The 14,559-nt window shown below is 39.9% G+C and overlaps 1 non-coding gene across 1 annotated transcript; it reads right to left on the bottom strand.

Moving 5' to 3' along the window:
- Window positions 1-5,490: 5,490 nt before the first annotated feature.
- LOC148564387 (small nucleolar RNA R71) lies at window positions 5,491-5,598 on the bottom strand. The gene has a single exon (XR_015885506.1). It is a non-coding gene; the product is annotated as a small nucleolar RNA R71 (small nucleolar RNA).
- Between the last annotated feature and the right edge of the window lie 8,961 nt (window positions 5,599-14,559).

The raw sequence follows: 14,559 nt of genomic DNA on the forward strand, positions 1-14,559 counted from the left end.
CGCGTGCCTGACAACCACAAAGCAGTCTACATGATGTTCAACGTAGTCATTGGACGATAGCTGGAGTATATTCTCTTGGGTTTCTAATTTAAGATTAGAACCTTCGTGGTATAGGCTACAACCATTGGCAGCATTCTTGGGATCTGGAAAGTCTAAACCTTGTCTGTGGTATTCCGAGTAGGATCTGGGAAGAGATGAATGTAAAGAGCTTTAAACCTGCGAATGTTGGGCGCAATGACAATGTGCAAAAGGACAATGGTCCTATTCTGGCGCTAGCGGGAATCGACAGATGATTAGCCGTGCGATGACAGTGCATATGGATTTGTTTTCATCCGAGAGGATCTTACAACTTGCCATGGAAAGAGGTAACGCATGATTGGAAGAAGTCTGTAGGAAAGCAGAAGTTCAGAAGCAACAAAGCATCTCTAGACGCTTATCTAAAATTTCCACCATTGAATTACGTAAGTAACTTTATTTTATTTTATATTTTATTTATATTTTAATAACTAAAACCTCATAACCATTTGAATCCACCTGACTGAGATTTAAAAGGATGACCATAGCTTGCTTCAAGGCGACAATCTCCGTGGGATCGACCCTTACTCACGTAAGGTTTATTACTTGGACGACCCAGTGCACTTGTTGGTTAGTTGTGCGGAGTTGTGAAAAAGAGTTGAGATTACGATCGTGCGTACCAAGTTTTTGGCGCCATTTCAGAGATCACAATTTTGTGCACCAATTATCCAACAAACTAAGAAATAAGAAACTAAGTGTAGAACCTTGAATGAACTAAAAAGAAAATAAGTCATGGAAAGCAACTAGTCTTAGAAGGTACGACAAGAAAAGGTAAAGGGATGTTCCTTGAATATCCATAGAACCAAGAAGTAGTAAGCAATAAAGACCCAAGACTCTGAGCATCAACTACTGGGATGGAAAAGAAACATTAAAAAGCTCAAAAAAAGGGAGTTAAGGATCCTAGTAGATGCTTGTGGTGAAGATGTGTCAAGAAGAGGCCTGGGCAAGTAGATTCTTAGGGGTGTTTCAACACCCAGTACCCTAAAACCAACTGGTTTGGGAGTGCTAATTGAAAGCTTAATTAAAGGGTTGTCTTGAGACAAAACACTTAGAGTCGGGTCAAGAAAGCAAAACAACTTTTACTACTTCAAGGTGACAATCAATAGAAAGGACCCCGGAGGCCTATACTTGAAAGAACCCTCAAGGATCTAAGAGTTTTTCATGACATTAAAACATTCATACATGTGTTGAATACTTAGTCCTACCCTTAGTCATGTTACAATCATTCAAGGCCAAGTCCTCAAGTTATAAAGGCTTACTCACATTGATTTACTTGGGACAAGCAAAGCTTAAGTTTGGTGTTGTGATGACTTGCATTATCTACCCTTCTTTCTTCCATAAAGAGGACCATAAAAGAGCATAAATCTCATTTGATCAGTACAATTCATGCATTATTTGATGAATATTATGGTACACTGCTTTGAGATGAGTTGTGCTGAATTTCAGGTGAAAAAGGCATCAAAAATGGGAAGAAAGTAACAAAGAAGCTGGGCGTGTGAAACTGGCGTGCCACTTTGGAGCAAATGCCACAAAAATGCATTGGCGTGGCACGCCAAGAGCTAGGCGTGGCACGCCAGTACTAAATTCCAGAGGAGAAGTTCAAGCATGCATGTGGGCGTGGCACGCCAGTACTAAATTCCAGAGGAGAAGTTCAAGCATGCATGTGGGCGTGGCATGCCAGGGATTGGGCATGGAACGATAGTACAAAGTTCCAGAGAGCAACAATGGAGGACTGATGAGCGGATAATTTATACGCTTTATGGCATTATTTTTACATAGTTTTTAGTATGATTTAGTTAGTTTTCAGTATATTTTTTTTAGTTTTTAAATAAAAATCATATTTCTGGACTTTACTATGAGTTTGTGTGTTTTTCTATGATTTCAGGTAATTTCTTGCTAAAATTGAGGGACTTGAGCAAAAATCAGATTCAGAGGTTGAAGAAGGACCGCAGATGCTGTTGGATTCTGACCTCCCTGCACTCAAAGTGGATTTCTGGAGCTACAAAACTTCAAATGGCGCGCTCGAAATTTCGTTGGAAAGTAGACATCTAGGGCTTTCCAGCAATATATAATAGTCCATACTTTGCCCGAGTTTAGATGACGCAAACTGGCGTTCAACGCCAGTTCCATGTTGCATTCTGGAGTTAAACGCCAGAAACAGGTTGCAAAGTGGAGTTAAATGCCAGAAACAGGTTACAAACTGGCATTCAACTCCAAGAGAAGCCTCTACACGTGTAAAGCTCAATGCTCAGCCCAAGCACACACCAAGTGGGCCCCAGAAGTGGATTTCTGCATCATTTACTCATTTTTGTAAACCCTAGTAACTAGTTTAGTTTAAATAGGACTTTTTACTATCGTATTTATATCTTCAGATAATCTTTGATCAATTTTATGCTATCTTAGACCTTTATGGGGGCTGGCCATTCGGCCATGCCTGGACCTTGTTCTTATGTATTTTCAACGGTAGAGTTTCTACACACCATAGATTAAGGTGTGGAGCTCTGTTGTTCCTCATGAATTAATACAAAGTACTATCGTTTTTCTATTCAATTCAAGCTTATTCCGATTCTAAGATATTCATTCGCACTTCAATATGAATGTGATGATCGTGACAGTCATCATCATTCCTAACCTATGAACGCGTGCCTGACACCCACTTCAGTTCTACCTTAGATTGAATGAATATCTCTGGGATTTGTTAATCAGAGTCTTTGTGGTATAAGTTAGAATCCATGGACAGCCATTCTTGAGATCCGGAAAGTCTAAACCTTGTCTGTGGTATTCCGAGTAGGATCTGGGAAGGGATGGCTGCGACGAGCTTCAAACTCGCGAATGCTGGGCGTAGTGACAAACGCAAAAGGATCAATGGATCTTATTCCAGTATGATCGAGAACCGACAGATGATTAGCCATGCAGTGACAGCGCATTGGACTATTTTCACTGAGAGGACAGGATGTAGCCATTGACAACGGTGATGCCTAACATACAGCTTGCCATAGAAAGGAGTATGAATGATTGGATGAAGACCATAGGAAAGCAGAGGTTCAGGAGGAACAAGCATCTTCATACGCTTATATGGAATTCTCACCAATGAATTACATAAGTATCTCTATCTTTAATTTACGTTTTATTTATCTTTTAATTATTAAATCTCCATAATCAATTGAATCTGCCTGACTGAGATTTACAAGGTGACCATAGCTTGCTTCAAGCTGACAATCTCCGTGGGATCGACCCTTACTCACGTCAGGTTTATTACTTGGACGACCCAGTGCACTTGCTGGTTAGTTGTGCCAAGTTGTGACAAAGAACTAAGATTATGAACGTGCGTATTAAGTTTTTAGCGCCGTTACCAAGGAATGAACCATCATGATTTCTGCGCACCAAGTTTTTGGCGCCGTTGCCGGGGATTGTTCGAGTTTGGACAACTGACGGTTCATCTTGTTGCTCAGATTAGGTAATTTTATTTTATTTTTAAGCTTTTTATTTCTTATTTTCGAAAATAATACAAAAAAAATTCTTCTTTTTTTGTTTTTCCCAAAATAATTTTCGAAAAAAAAACCAAAAAAAAAAGATCTTATAAAATCATAAAAACCAAAAATTTTATGTTTCTTGTTTGAACCTTGTGTCAATTTTTAAGTTTGGTGTCAATTGCATATTTTTAATTTCATTAAAATTTTTTTAAAATTCATGCATGGTGTTCTTCATAATCTTCAAGTTGTTCTTGATGATTTGCTTTGTTTGATCTTTGCATTTTCATGTTTTGTGTTTTTTCTTGTTTTTCATATGCATTTTCAATTTGTTAGTGTCTAAAGTTTGAAAATTTCTAAGTTTGGTGTCTTGCATGTTTTTCTTTTCTTAAAAATTTTCAAAAATAAGTCTTGATGTTCATCTTGATCTTCAAAGTGTTCTTGGTGTTCATCTTGACATTCATAGTGTTCTTGCATGCATCATTTGTTTTGATCCAATATTTTCATGCATTGAGTCTTTTTGATGTTTTTCTCTCTCATCATTAAAATTCAAAAATAAAAAAATATCTTTCTCTTATTTCCCTCATAAATTTCGAAAATTTGAGTTGATTTTTTCAAAACTTTTTAAAATCTAGTTGTTTCTTATGAGTCAAATCAAATTTTCAATTTAAAAATTCTATCTTTTTCAAAAATCAAATCTTTTTCATTTTTCTTTCATGATTTTCGAAAATTTCAAATTGATTTTCAAAAATCTTTTTCTTATTTTATTTCATAATTTCAAAATCTTTACTAACAATTAATGTGATTGATTCAAAAATTTTTAAGTTTGTCACTTGCCTATTAAGAAAGGTCCAATCTTTAAATTTTAAAATCATATCTTTTTTGTTTCTTGTTAGTCAAGTAATCAACTTTAATTTTCAAAATCAAATCTTTTTTTTTAATTTCTTTTTCAAATCTTTCTCAAAATAAGTTTCAATCACATCTTTTTCAAAATCTTTTCTAACTTCTTATCTTTTCAAAAATTAAGTTTCAAATCTTTTTCAATCAATCTTATCTTTTTGTTTGATTCTTATCTTTTTCAAAACTACCTAACTAACTCTCTCTTTCTAATTTTCGAAAATCCCTTCCTTCTTTTTCAAAATTCTTTTTTAATTAACTAATTGTTTTAAACTTTAATTTAATTTAATTTCATTTTTTTAATTTTCGAATTATAACTTTGATTTTAAATTAAAAACAAAAAATTATTTTATTTTAATTAATTTTCGAATTCTCTCATCTCTCATCTCCTTCTATTTAATTATTCATCTACTAACACTTTTCTTCCACCTAAAATTTGAACATCATCTTCCTCTCTGTGTTCGAGTTTTTCTCTTCCCCTTCTTTTATTCTTCTCTTCTACTCACATAAAGGAATCTCTATACTGTGACATAGAGGATTCCATATTTTCTGTTTTCTTCTTTTTCATATGAGCAGGAACAAGGATAAGAACATTCTTGTTGAAGCTGATCCTGAACCTGAATGGACTCTGAAGAGAAAGCTAAGGGAAGCTAAAGCACAACTCTCTGGAGAAAATCTGATAGAAATTTTCGAAAAAGAAAGAGACATGGACGAAAATAATAACAATGCAAGGAAGATGCTTGGTGACTTCACTGCACCAAATTCCAATTTACATGGAAGAAGCATCTCAATCCCCGCCATTGGAGCAAACAACTTTGAGCTGAAACCTCAATTAGTTTATCTGATGCAACAGAACTGCAAGTTTTATGGACTTCCATCAGAAGATCCTTTTCAGTTCTTAACTGAATTCTTGCAAATTTGTGATACTGTTAAGGCCAATGGGGTTGATCCCGAGGTCTACAGGCTCATGCCTAAGGATAGCCTGAACTCTTGGGATAAGCTGGTCACGGCTTTCTTAGCCAAGTTCTTTCCTCCTCAAAAGCTTAGCAAGCTTAGAGTGGATGTTCAAACCTTCAGACAGAAAGAAGGTGAATCCCTCTATGAAGCTTGGGAAAGATACAAGGAACTGACCAAAAAGTGTCCTTCTGACATGCTTTCAGAATGGACCATCCTGGATATATTCTATGATGGTCTGTCTAAATTATCTAAAATGTCATTGAACCATTCTGCAGGTGGATCCATTCACCTAAAGAAAACGCCTGCAGAAGCTCAAGAACTCATTGACATGGTTGCTAATAACCAGTTCATGTACACTTCTGAGAGGAATCTTGTAAGTAATGGGATGCCTCAAAGGAAGGGAGTTCTTGAAATTGATACTCTGAATGCCATATTGGCTCAGAACAAAATATTGACTCAACAAGTCAATATGATCTCTCAGAGTCTGAGTGGATTGAAGGAATCATCCAACAGTACTAAAGAGGCATCTTCTGAAGAAGAAGCTTATGATCCTGTGAACCCTGCAATAGCAGAGGTGAATTACATGGGTGAACCCTATGGAAACACCTATAATCCCTCATGGAGAAATCATCCAAATTTTTCATGGAAAGATCAACAAAAGCCTCAACAAGGCTTTAATAATGGTGGAAGAAACAGGTTTAGCAATAGCAAGCCTTTCCCATCATCCACTCAGTAACAGACAGAGAATTCTGAGCAGAATCCATCTAGCTTAGCAAATATAGTCTCTGATCTATCTAAGGCCACTGTAAGTTTCATGAATGAAACAAGGTCCTCCATTAGAAATTTGGAGGCACAAGTGGGCCGGCTGAGTAAAAGAGTCACTGAAACTCCTCCTAGTACTCTCCCAAGCAATACAGAAGAAAATCCAAAGAGAGAGTGCAAGGCCATTGATTTGACCATCATGGCCGAACCTAAAAGGGAGGAGGAGGACGTGAATCCTAGTGAGGAAGACCTCCTGGGATGTTCAGTGACCAATAAGGAGTATCCCTTTGAGGAACCAAAGGAATCTGAGGCTCATCTAGAGACCATAGAGATTCCATTGAACCTCTTTCTGCCCTTCGTGAGCTCTGATGAGTATTCTTCCTCTGAAGAAGATGAAGACATTACTGAAGAGCAAGTTGCTAAATACCTTGGTGCAATCATGAAGCTAAATGCCAAGCTATTTGGTAATGAGACTTGGGAAGATGAACCTCCCTTGCTCACCAATGAAATAAATGCATTGGATAGGCAAATATTGTCTCAAAAGAAACAAGATCCTGGCAAATTCTTAATACCCTGTACCATAGGCACCATGACCTTTGAGAAGGCTCTGTGTGACCTGGGGTCAGGAATAAACTTAATGCCACTCTCTGTAATGGAGAAACTTGGGATCTTTGAGGTGCAAGCTGCCAGAATCTCATTAGAGATGGCAGACAACTCAAGAAAATAGGCTTATGGACAAGTAGAGGACGTGTTAGTAAAGGTTGAAGGCCTTTACATCCTTGCTGATTTTATAATCCTAGACACTGGGAAGGATGAGGATGAATCCATCATCCTTGGAAGACCCTTCCTAGCCACAGCAAGAGCTGTGATTGATGTGGACAGAGGAGAGTTGGTCCTCCAACTGAATGAGGACAACCTTGTGTTTGAAACTCAAGGATCTCCTTCTGTAACCATGGAGAGGATGCATGAAAAGCTTCCCTCACTGCAGAGTCAACCAAAGTCCCCACAGTCAAACTCTAAATTTGGTGTTGGGAGGCCACAACCAAACTCTAAGTTTGGTGTTAAACCCCCACAGTCAAACTCTAAGTTTGGTGTTGGGAGGTCCCAACAATGCTCTGAACATCTGTGAGGCTCCATGAGAGCTCACTGTCAAGCTATTGACGTTAAAGAAGTGCTTATTGGGAGGCAATCTAATGTTATTTAATTATATCTATTTTATTTTCCTTTTGTTATTTCGTGTTTTAGTAGGTTGATGATCATGTGGAGTCACAAAAACTACTGAAAAATCAAAAATAGAATGAAAAATAGCATTGAAAATAGCACACCCTAGAGGAGAGCAGTCTGGCGTTTAAATGCCAAAAACAAGCATCTGTCTGGCGTTTAACGCCAGAAACAGGCACCAAGCTGGCATTTAACGCCAGAAACAAGCATCTGCCTGGCGTTAAACGCCAGAAATAGGCTACATTTGGGCATTTAACGCCAGAAACAAGCAGCAATCTGGCGTTAAACGCCAGGATTGCACAGCAAGGGCGTTTTACACGCCTAATTGGAGCAGGGATGTTAAGTCCTTGACTCCACTTGATCTGTGGATCCCATAGGATCCCCTCAGGATCTGTGGACCCCACAGGATTCCTACCTTTTCTTCTCTCCTCTTCACATCTTTTTATAACCCTCTTCCCAAAATACCCTTCACCAATCACCTCAATCACTCTTTCCCATCACCCCCTCGCCACTCACATCCATCTTCTCTTCCCCATAAACCCCACCCACCTCTAAAATTCAAATTCTTTTCCCTCCCAAACCCAAACCTAATGGCCGAACCCTAAACCTTCCCCCACTCCTATATAAACCCCTAATTCCTTTTTCATTTTCACACAACACAACCCTTTCTTCTTACCCTTGGCCGAATACACCCGTCTCTCCCTCTCCTCCATTTCTCTTCTTCTTCTCCGTCTTTCTTTCTTCTTTTGCTCGGGGACGAGCAAACATTTTAAGTTTGGTGTGGTAAAATCATAGCTTTTTATTTTTCCATAACCATTAATGGCACCTAAGGCTAGAGAAACCTCAAGAAAGAGGAAAGGGAAGGCAATTGCTTCCACCTCTGAGTCATGGGAGATGGAGAGATTCATCTCAAAGTTCCATCAAGACCACTTCTATGAAGTTGTGGCTAAGAAGAAAGTGATCCCTAAGGTTCCTTTCAAGCTCAAAAAGAATGAGTATCTAGAGATCCGACATGAGATCCAAAGAAGAGGTTGGGAAGTTCTCACCAACCCCATTCAACAAGTCGGGATCTTAATGGTCCAAGAGTTCTATGCAAACGCATGGATCACTAGGAACCATGATCAAAGTGTGAACCCGAATCCGAAGCATTGGCTCACCATGGTTCGGGGGAAATACTTAGATTTCAGTCCGGAAAATGTAAGGCTGGCGTTCAACTTGCCAATGATGGAAGAAAATGCACGCCCCTACACTAGAAGAGTCAACTTTGATCAAAGGTTGGACCAAGTCCTCATGGACATATGTGTAGAAGGAGCTCAATGGAAAATTGACTCAAGAGGCAAGCCGGTTCAATTGAGAAGACTGGACCTTAAGCCTGTAGCTAGAGGATGGTTAGAGTTTATTCAACGTTCAATCATTCCTACTAGCAACCGGTCTGAAGTTACTATAGACCGGGCCATCATGATCCACAATATCATGATTGGGGAGGAAGTGGAAGTTCATGAGATTATACCTCAAGAACTTTACAAGGTGGCTGACAAGTCCTCCACTTGGGCAAGGTTAGCCTTTCCTCACCTCATTTGCCACCTATGCAATTCGGCTGGGATTGACATAGAGGGAGACATCCTTATTGAAGAGGATAAGCCTATCACTAAGAAAAGGATGGAGCAAACAAGATATCATGGACCTCAACAGGAGCATGAGAAAATTCCTCACCATAAAATCCCTGAGATGCCTCAAGGGATGCATTTCCTTCCACAAAATTATTGGGAGCAAATCAACACTTCCCTAGGAGAATTAATTTCCAACATGGGACAACTAAGGGTGGAACACCAAGAGCACTCCATCATCCTCCATGAAATTAGAGAAGATCAAAGAGCTATGAGGGAGGAGCAACAAAGACAAGGAAGAGACATAGAGGAGCTCAAGCACTCCATAGGATCATCAAGAGGAAGACGCCACCCACACTAAGGTGGACTCATTCCTTAATCTCCTTGTCTATTTATTTTCTGTTTTTGGTTTCCATGCTTCATGTTTAATTATGTTTGTGTCTTTACTATATGATCATTAGTGTTTAAGTGTCTATGTCTTAAAGTTATGAATGTCCTATGAATCCATCACCTCTCTTAAATGAAAAAATGTTCTAAAAACAAAAGAACAAGAAGTACATGGTTTCGAATTCATCCTTGAAACTAGTTGAATTATTTTGATGTGGTAACAATACTTTTTGTTTTCTGAATGAATGCTTGAACAGTGCATATGTCTTTTGATATTGTGGTTTATGAATGTTAAATATGTTGGCTCTTGAAGAATAAGGAAAAAGGAGACATGTTATTTGATAATCTGAAAAATCATAAAAATGATTCTTGAAGCAAGAAAAAGCACTGAATACAAAAGCTTGCGAAAAAAAATAGCGAAAAAAAAAGAGAAAGAAAAAGAAAAAGCAAGCAGAAAAAGCCAATAGCCCTTAAAACCAAAAGGCAAGGGTAAATAAAAAGGATCCAAGGCTTTGAGTATCAGTGGATAGGAGGGCCTAAAAGAATAAAATCCTGGCCTAAGCGGCTAAACCAAGCTGTCCCTAACCATGTGCTTGTGGCGTGAAGGTGTCAAGTGAAAGCTTGAGACTGAGCGGTTAAAGTCAAGGTCCAAATCAAAAAAAAAGAGTGTGCTTAAGAACCCTGGACACCTCTAATTGGGGACTTTAGCAAAGCTGAGTCACAATCTGAAAAGGTTCATCCAGTTATGTGTCTGTGGCATTTATGTATCCGGTGGTAATACTGGAAAACAAAGTGCTTAGGGCCACGGCCAAGACTCATAAAGTAGCTGTGTTCAAGAATCAACATACTGAACTAGGAGAATCAATAACACTATCTGAACTCTGAGTTCCTATAGATGCCAATCATTCTGAACTTCAATGGATAAAGTGAGATGCCAAAACTATTCAAGAGGCAAAAAGCTACAAGTCCCGCTCATCTAATTGGAGCTAAGTTTCATTGATATTTTGGAATTTATAGTATATTCTCTTCTTTTTATCCTATTTGATTTTCAGTTGCTTGGGGACAAGCAATAATTTAAATTTGGTGTTGTGTTGAGCGGATAATTTATATGCTTTTTGGCATTGTTTTAAATAGTTTTTAGTATGATTTAGTTAGTTTTCAGTATATTCTTATTAGTTTTTAAATAAAAATCACATTTCTGGAATTTACTATGAGTTTGTGTGTTTTTCTATGATTTCAGGTAATTTCTGGCTGAAATTGAGGGACTTGAGCAAAAATCAGATTCAGAAGTTGAAGAAGGACTGCAGATGCTGTTGGATTCTGACCTCGCTGCACTCAAAGTGGATTTTCTGGAGCTACAGAACTCCAAATGGCACGCTCTCAATTGAGTTGGAAAGTAGACATCCAGGGCTTTTCAGAAATATATAATAGTTCATACTTTTCTCGAGTTTAGAGGACGCAAACTGGCGTTCAACACCAGTTCCATGTTGCATTCTAGAGTTAAACGCCAGAAACTGGTTGCAAAGTGGAGTTAAATGCCAGAAACAGGTTACAAACTGGCGTTTAACTCCAAGAGAAGCCTCTACACGTGTAAAGCTCAATGCTCAGCCCAAGCACACACCAAGTGGGCCCCAGAAGTGGATTTCTGCATCATTTACTCATTTCTGTAAACCCTAGTAACTAGTTTAGTATAAATAGGACTTTTTACTATTGTATTTATATCTTTGGATCATCTTTGATCAGTTTTATGCTATCTTAGACCTTTATGGGGGCTGGCCATTTGGCCATGCCTGGACCTTGTTCTTATGTATTTTCAATGGCAGAGTTTCTACATAACATAGATTAAGGTGTGGAGCTCTGCTGTTCCTCATGAATTAATACAAAGTACTATCATTTTTCTATTCAATTCAAGCTTATTCCGATTCTAAGATATTCATTCGCACTTTAATATGAATGTGATGATCGTGACAGTCATCATCATTCCCAACCTATGAACGCGTGCCTAACAACCACTTCAGTTATACCATAGATTGAATGAATATCTCTGGGATTTCTTAATCAGAGTCTTCGTGGTATAAGTTAGAATCTATGGACGGCCATTCTTGAGATCCAGAAAGTCTAAACCTTGTCTGTGGTATTCCGAGTAGGATCTGGGAAGGGATGGCTGCGACGAGCTTCAAACTCGCGAGTGCTGGGCGTAGTGACAGACGCAAAAGGATCAATGGATCCTATTCCAGTATGATCGAGAACCGACAGATGATTAGCCATGCAGTGACAGCGTATTGGACCATTTTCACTGAGAGGACATGATGTAGCCATTGACAACAGTGATGCCTAACATACAGCTTGCCATAGAAAGGAGTATGAATGATTGGATGAAGACAATAGGAAAGCAGAGGTTCAGGAGGAACAAGAATCTTCATACGCTTATCTGGAATTCTCACCAATGAATTACATAAGTATCTCTATCTTTAATTTATGTTTTATTTATCTTTTAATTATTAAATCTCCATAATCAATTGAATCCGCCTGACTGAGATTTACAAGGTGATCATAGCTTGCTTCAAGCCGACAATCTCCGTGGGATCGACCCTTACTCACGTAAGGTTTATTACTTGGATGACCCAGTGCACTTGCTGGTTAGTTGTGCGAAGTTGTGACAAAGAACTAAGATTATGAACGTGCGTATTAAGTTTTTAGCGCCGTTACCAAGGAATAAACCGTCACGATTTCTGCGCACCAAGGACACAAAAGGGGCGTGGCACGCCAGGTTGGGCATGGCATGCCTAACCCATCAGCTACTATGGGCGTGCCACTTAAGCCAAGGGGCGTGGCACGCCAACTCATCAACCTAGGAGGAACCTTCACTATGGCGTGCCACTTGATATCGAAGGCGTGGCACGCCAGCTCCAAAAATTCACTTGGGCGTGCCACTTGAGGATCCAGGCGTGGCACGCCAAGCTTGAAGAGTCCACAAATGTATGGGCGTGCCACTTGAGCAGCATGGTGTGGCACGTGGGTACAAAAATCCAGAGAAAGTGCTGAACGCAATTGAAGACTGGGCGTGCCACTTAAGGTCGAAGGCATAGCACGCCAGGCTCTCAATCTCACTTAGGCGTGCCACTTGAGCGACTAGGCGTGGCACGCCAATGCACAAAGAGGCCAAAGCAAGGGCTGGGCGTGCCACTTGATGTCGAAAGCGTGGCACACCAACCCAAGAATCTCACTATGGCGTGCCACTTGAAGGCTAAGGCGTGGCACGCCAACTACTGGAACCAAGGCAAGATCATGGGCGTGGCACGCCAGCCTCTAGGCGTGGCACGCTGGTATAAGTTTCCAGTGAGGATGAAGGAGGCCAAATACATGGGGCGTGCCACTTGGTGTCGAAGGCGTGGCACGCCATCCACTATTCTTCACTTGGGCGTGCCACTTGAACCCCAGGCGTGGCACGCCAGTGTCATTCAGAGAGCAAAAACCAGTGGGGCGTGCCACTTGAGTTCGTGGCGTGGCACGCCAAACAGAAGAGTCTCTTGTTCACAAAGGGGCGTGGCACACCAGACCCTGGGCGTGCCACGCTAGTTCAACTTTCCAGAGAAGCTTGGTCAAGCATGCAGCAAGGGCGTGGCACGCCATACCCTTGGCGTACCACGCTAGTTCAAGTTTCCAGAGGCAAAGAGAAACGGAGAGAGGCTAGGGCGTGCCACTTGAGCTCGAAGGCGTGGCACACCAAGGTTGTTATAAAGATGAGCATGCCACTTGAGGGACTAGGCGTGGCACGCCAAGCCAGAATTGAGGGAGCACGTGACACGCCAATGGAGTGCCAACCACACGCTAGCTGGGAAGTCACACTTATTGAGTTTCTTTTCCCTCCAAAATGTTATTTTCCTTTTTTACTTTTGTAATTCTTTTATTTTTTCTAGGAGTAGTATAAATACCCCCAAGGAGTACTGAAGAAAGGGTTAAGCAGTTAGAGATATTTGTTTTAGATTCACTTTTACACTTCATCATCTTCTTTACTTTTGAGTACTTTCCTTGAGCTATGAGTAGCTAAATTCCCTCTCATTGAGAGAGGGAGCTCTGTTGTACTTGATGGATTGATGATATTGAAATTCTTCTTCTCTTCATCTTCTCTTTGATTTGCTAGAAGGAATTTCGTTCTTAATGCTTAGTGTTCAACTATCTTAGGAAAGAGATTGAATGCAAAATGGGTTTCATGGGAACCTTGGGAAAGAAAACATGAAACCATGCTTGAAATCCCTTCCCACATTTGAGTAGGATATGGGTTTTGGTGTTTGGATATGTGACATATAATCCTCCCTCTACTTGGACCTATGATGGTGTGTGGTATAATCAGGGACCAAGCATATCTCTCTTCATGAGCAATTAGACCAAGGAATTGGCTATTGATCAAGATCTGAGAGATTGAGTCACCAAGGGATTGGGGCTCAATCAATCATGATTGCCAAAAGGTCAATGAGTTGCATGATTGAAGAAGATATAAGCTGAAATTGATCCAAAGAGACAACATCTCCTGATCTTAATGAATTTCCCCATTCTTATCTATCCCTTTCTTTATAGCTTAATTTTACATTCAGCAATTCCCCACTCCCATTTACATTCAAGTCATTTATGATTCTGCACTTTACATTCTGCTGTTTCCATTTCTGCACTTTATTGCTTTCCTTTATATTCTAGCCATTTACATTTCTGCCATTTATAATTCTGCAATCACAATCTACTTGTTCCGCTTGACTAATTTATTAATCGATTAAAACTGCTTGAATTTGCCAATCTTTGTGGATACGATCCCACTCCACTGTGGGTTATTACTTGACGATAATTTTGGTGCGCTTGCCAAAAGAAATGATTCACCATTTTTGAATGGGGTGTGAATTGGATTCATCAGTGGGGATCCTGTAGGGTCCACAGATTCTGAAGTGTCAAGGAATTCTGCTCCCTGCACCATTCTGGCATTTAAACGCCCATTATGTGCCAATTCTGGCATTTAACGCCAGCTCTGCTACCTTTTCTGGCATTAAATGCCAGTTTGCTGCCCCTTTCTGGCGTTTAATGCCAGCCAGGCACCCTTTTATGGCGTTAAATGCCAGTCTGCCTGCCTATTCTGGCGTTTAACGCCAGCCTTTAGCCAGACACCCTTTTCTGGTGTTAAACGCTAGTCTGCC

This window comes from Arachis ipaensis, chromosome B5, assembly GCF_059453495.1.
Source record: "Arachis ipaensis isolate K30076 ecotype BB chromosome B5, ASM5945349v1, whole genome shotgun sequence".
NCBI classification, from domain to species: domain Eukaryota; kingdom Viridiplantae; phylum Streptophyta; class Magnoliopsida; order Fabales; family Fabaceae; genus Arachis; species Arachis ipaensis.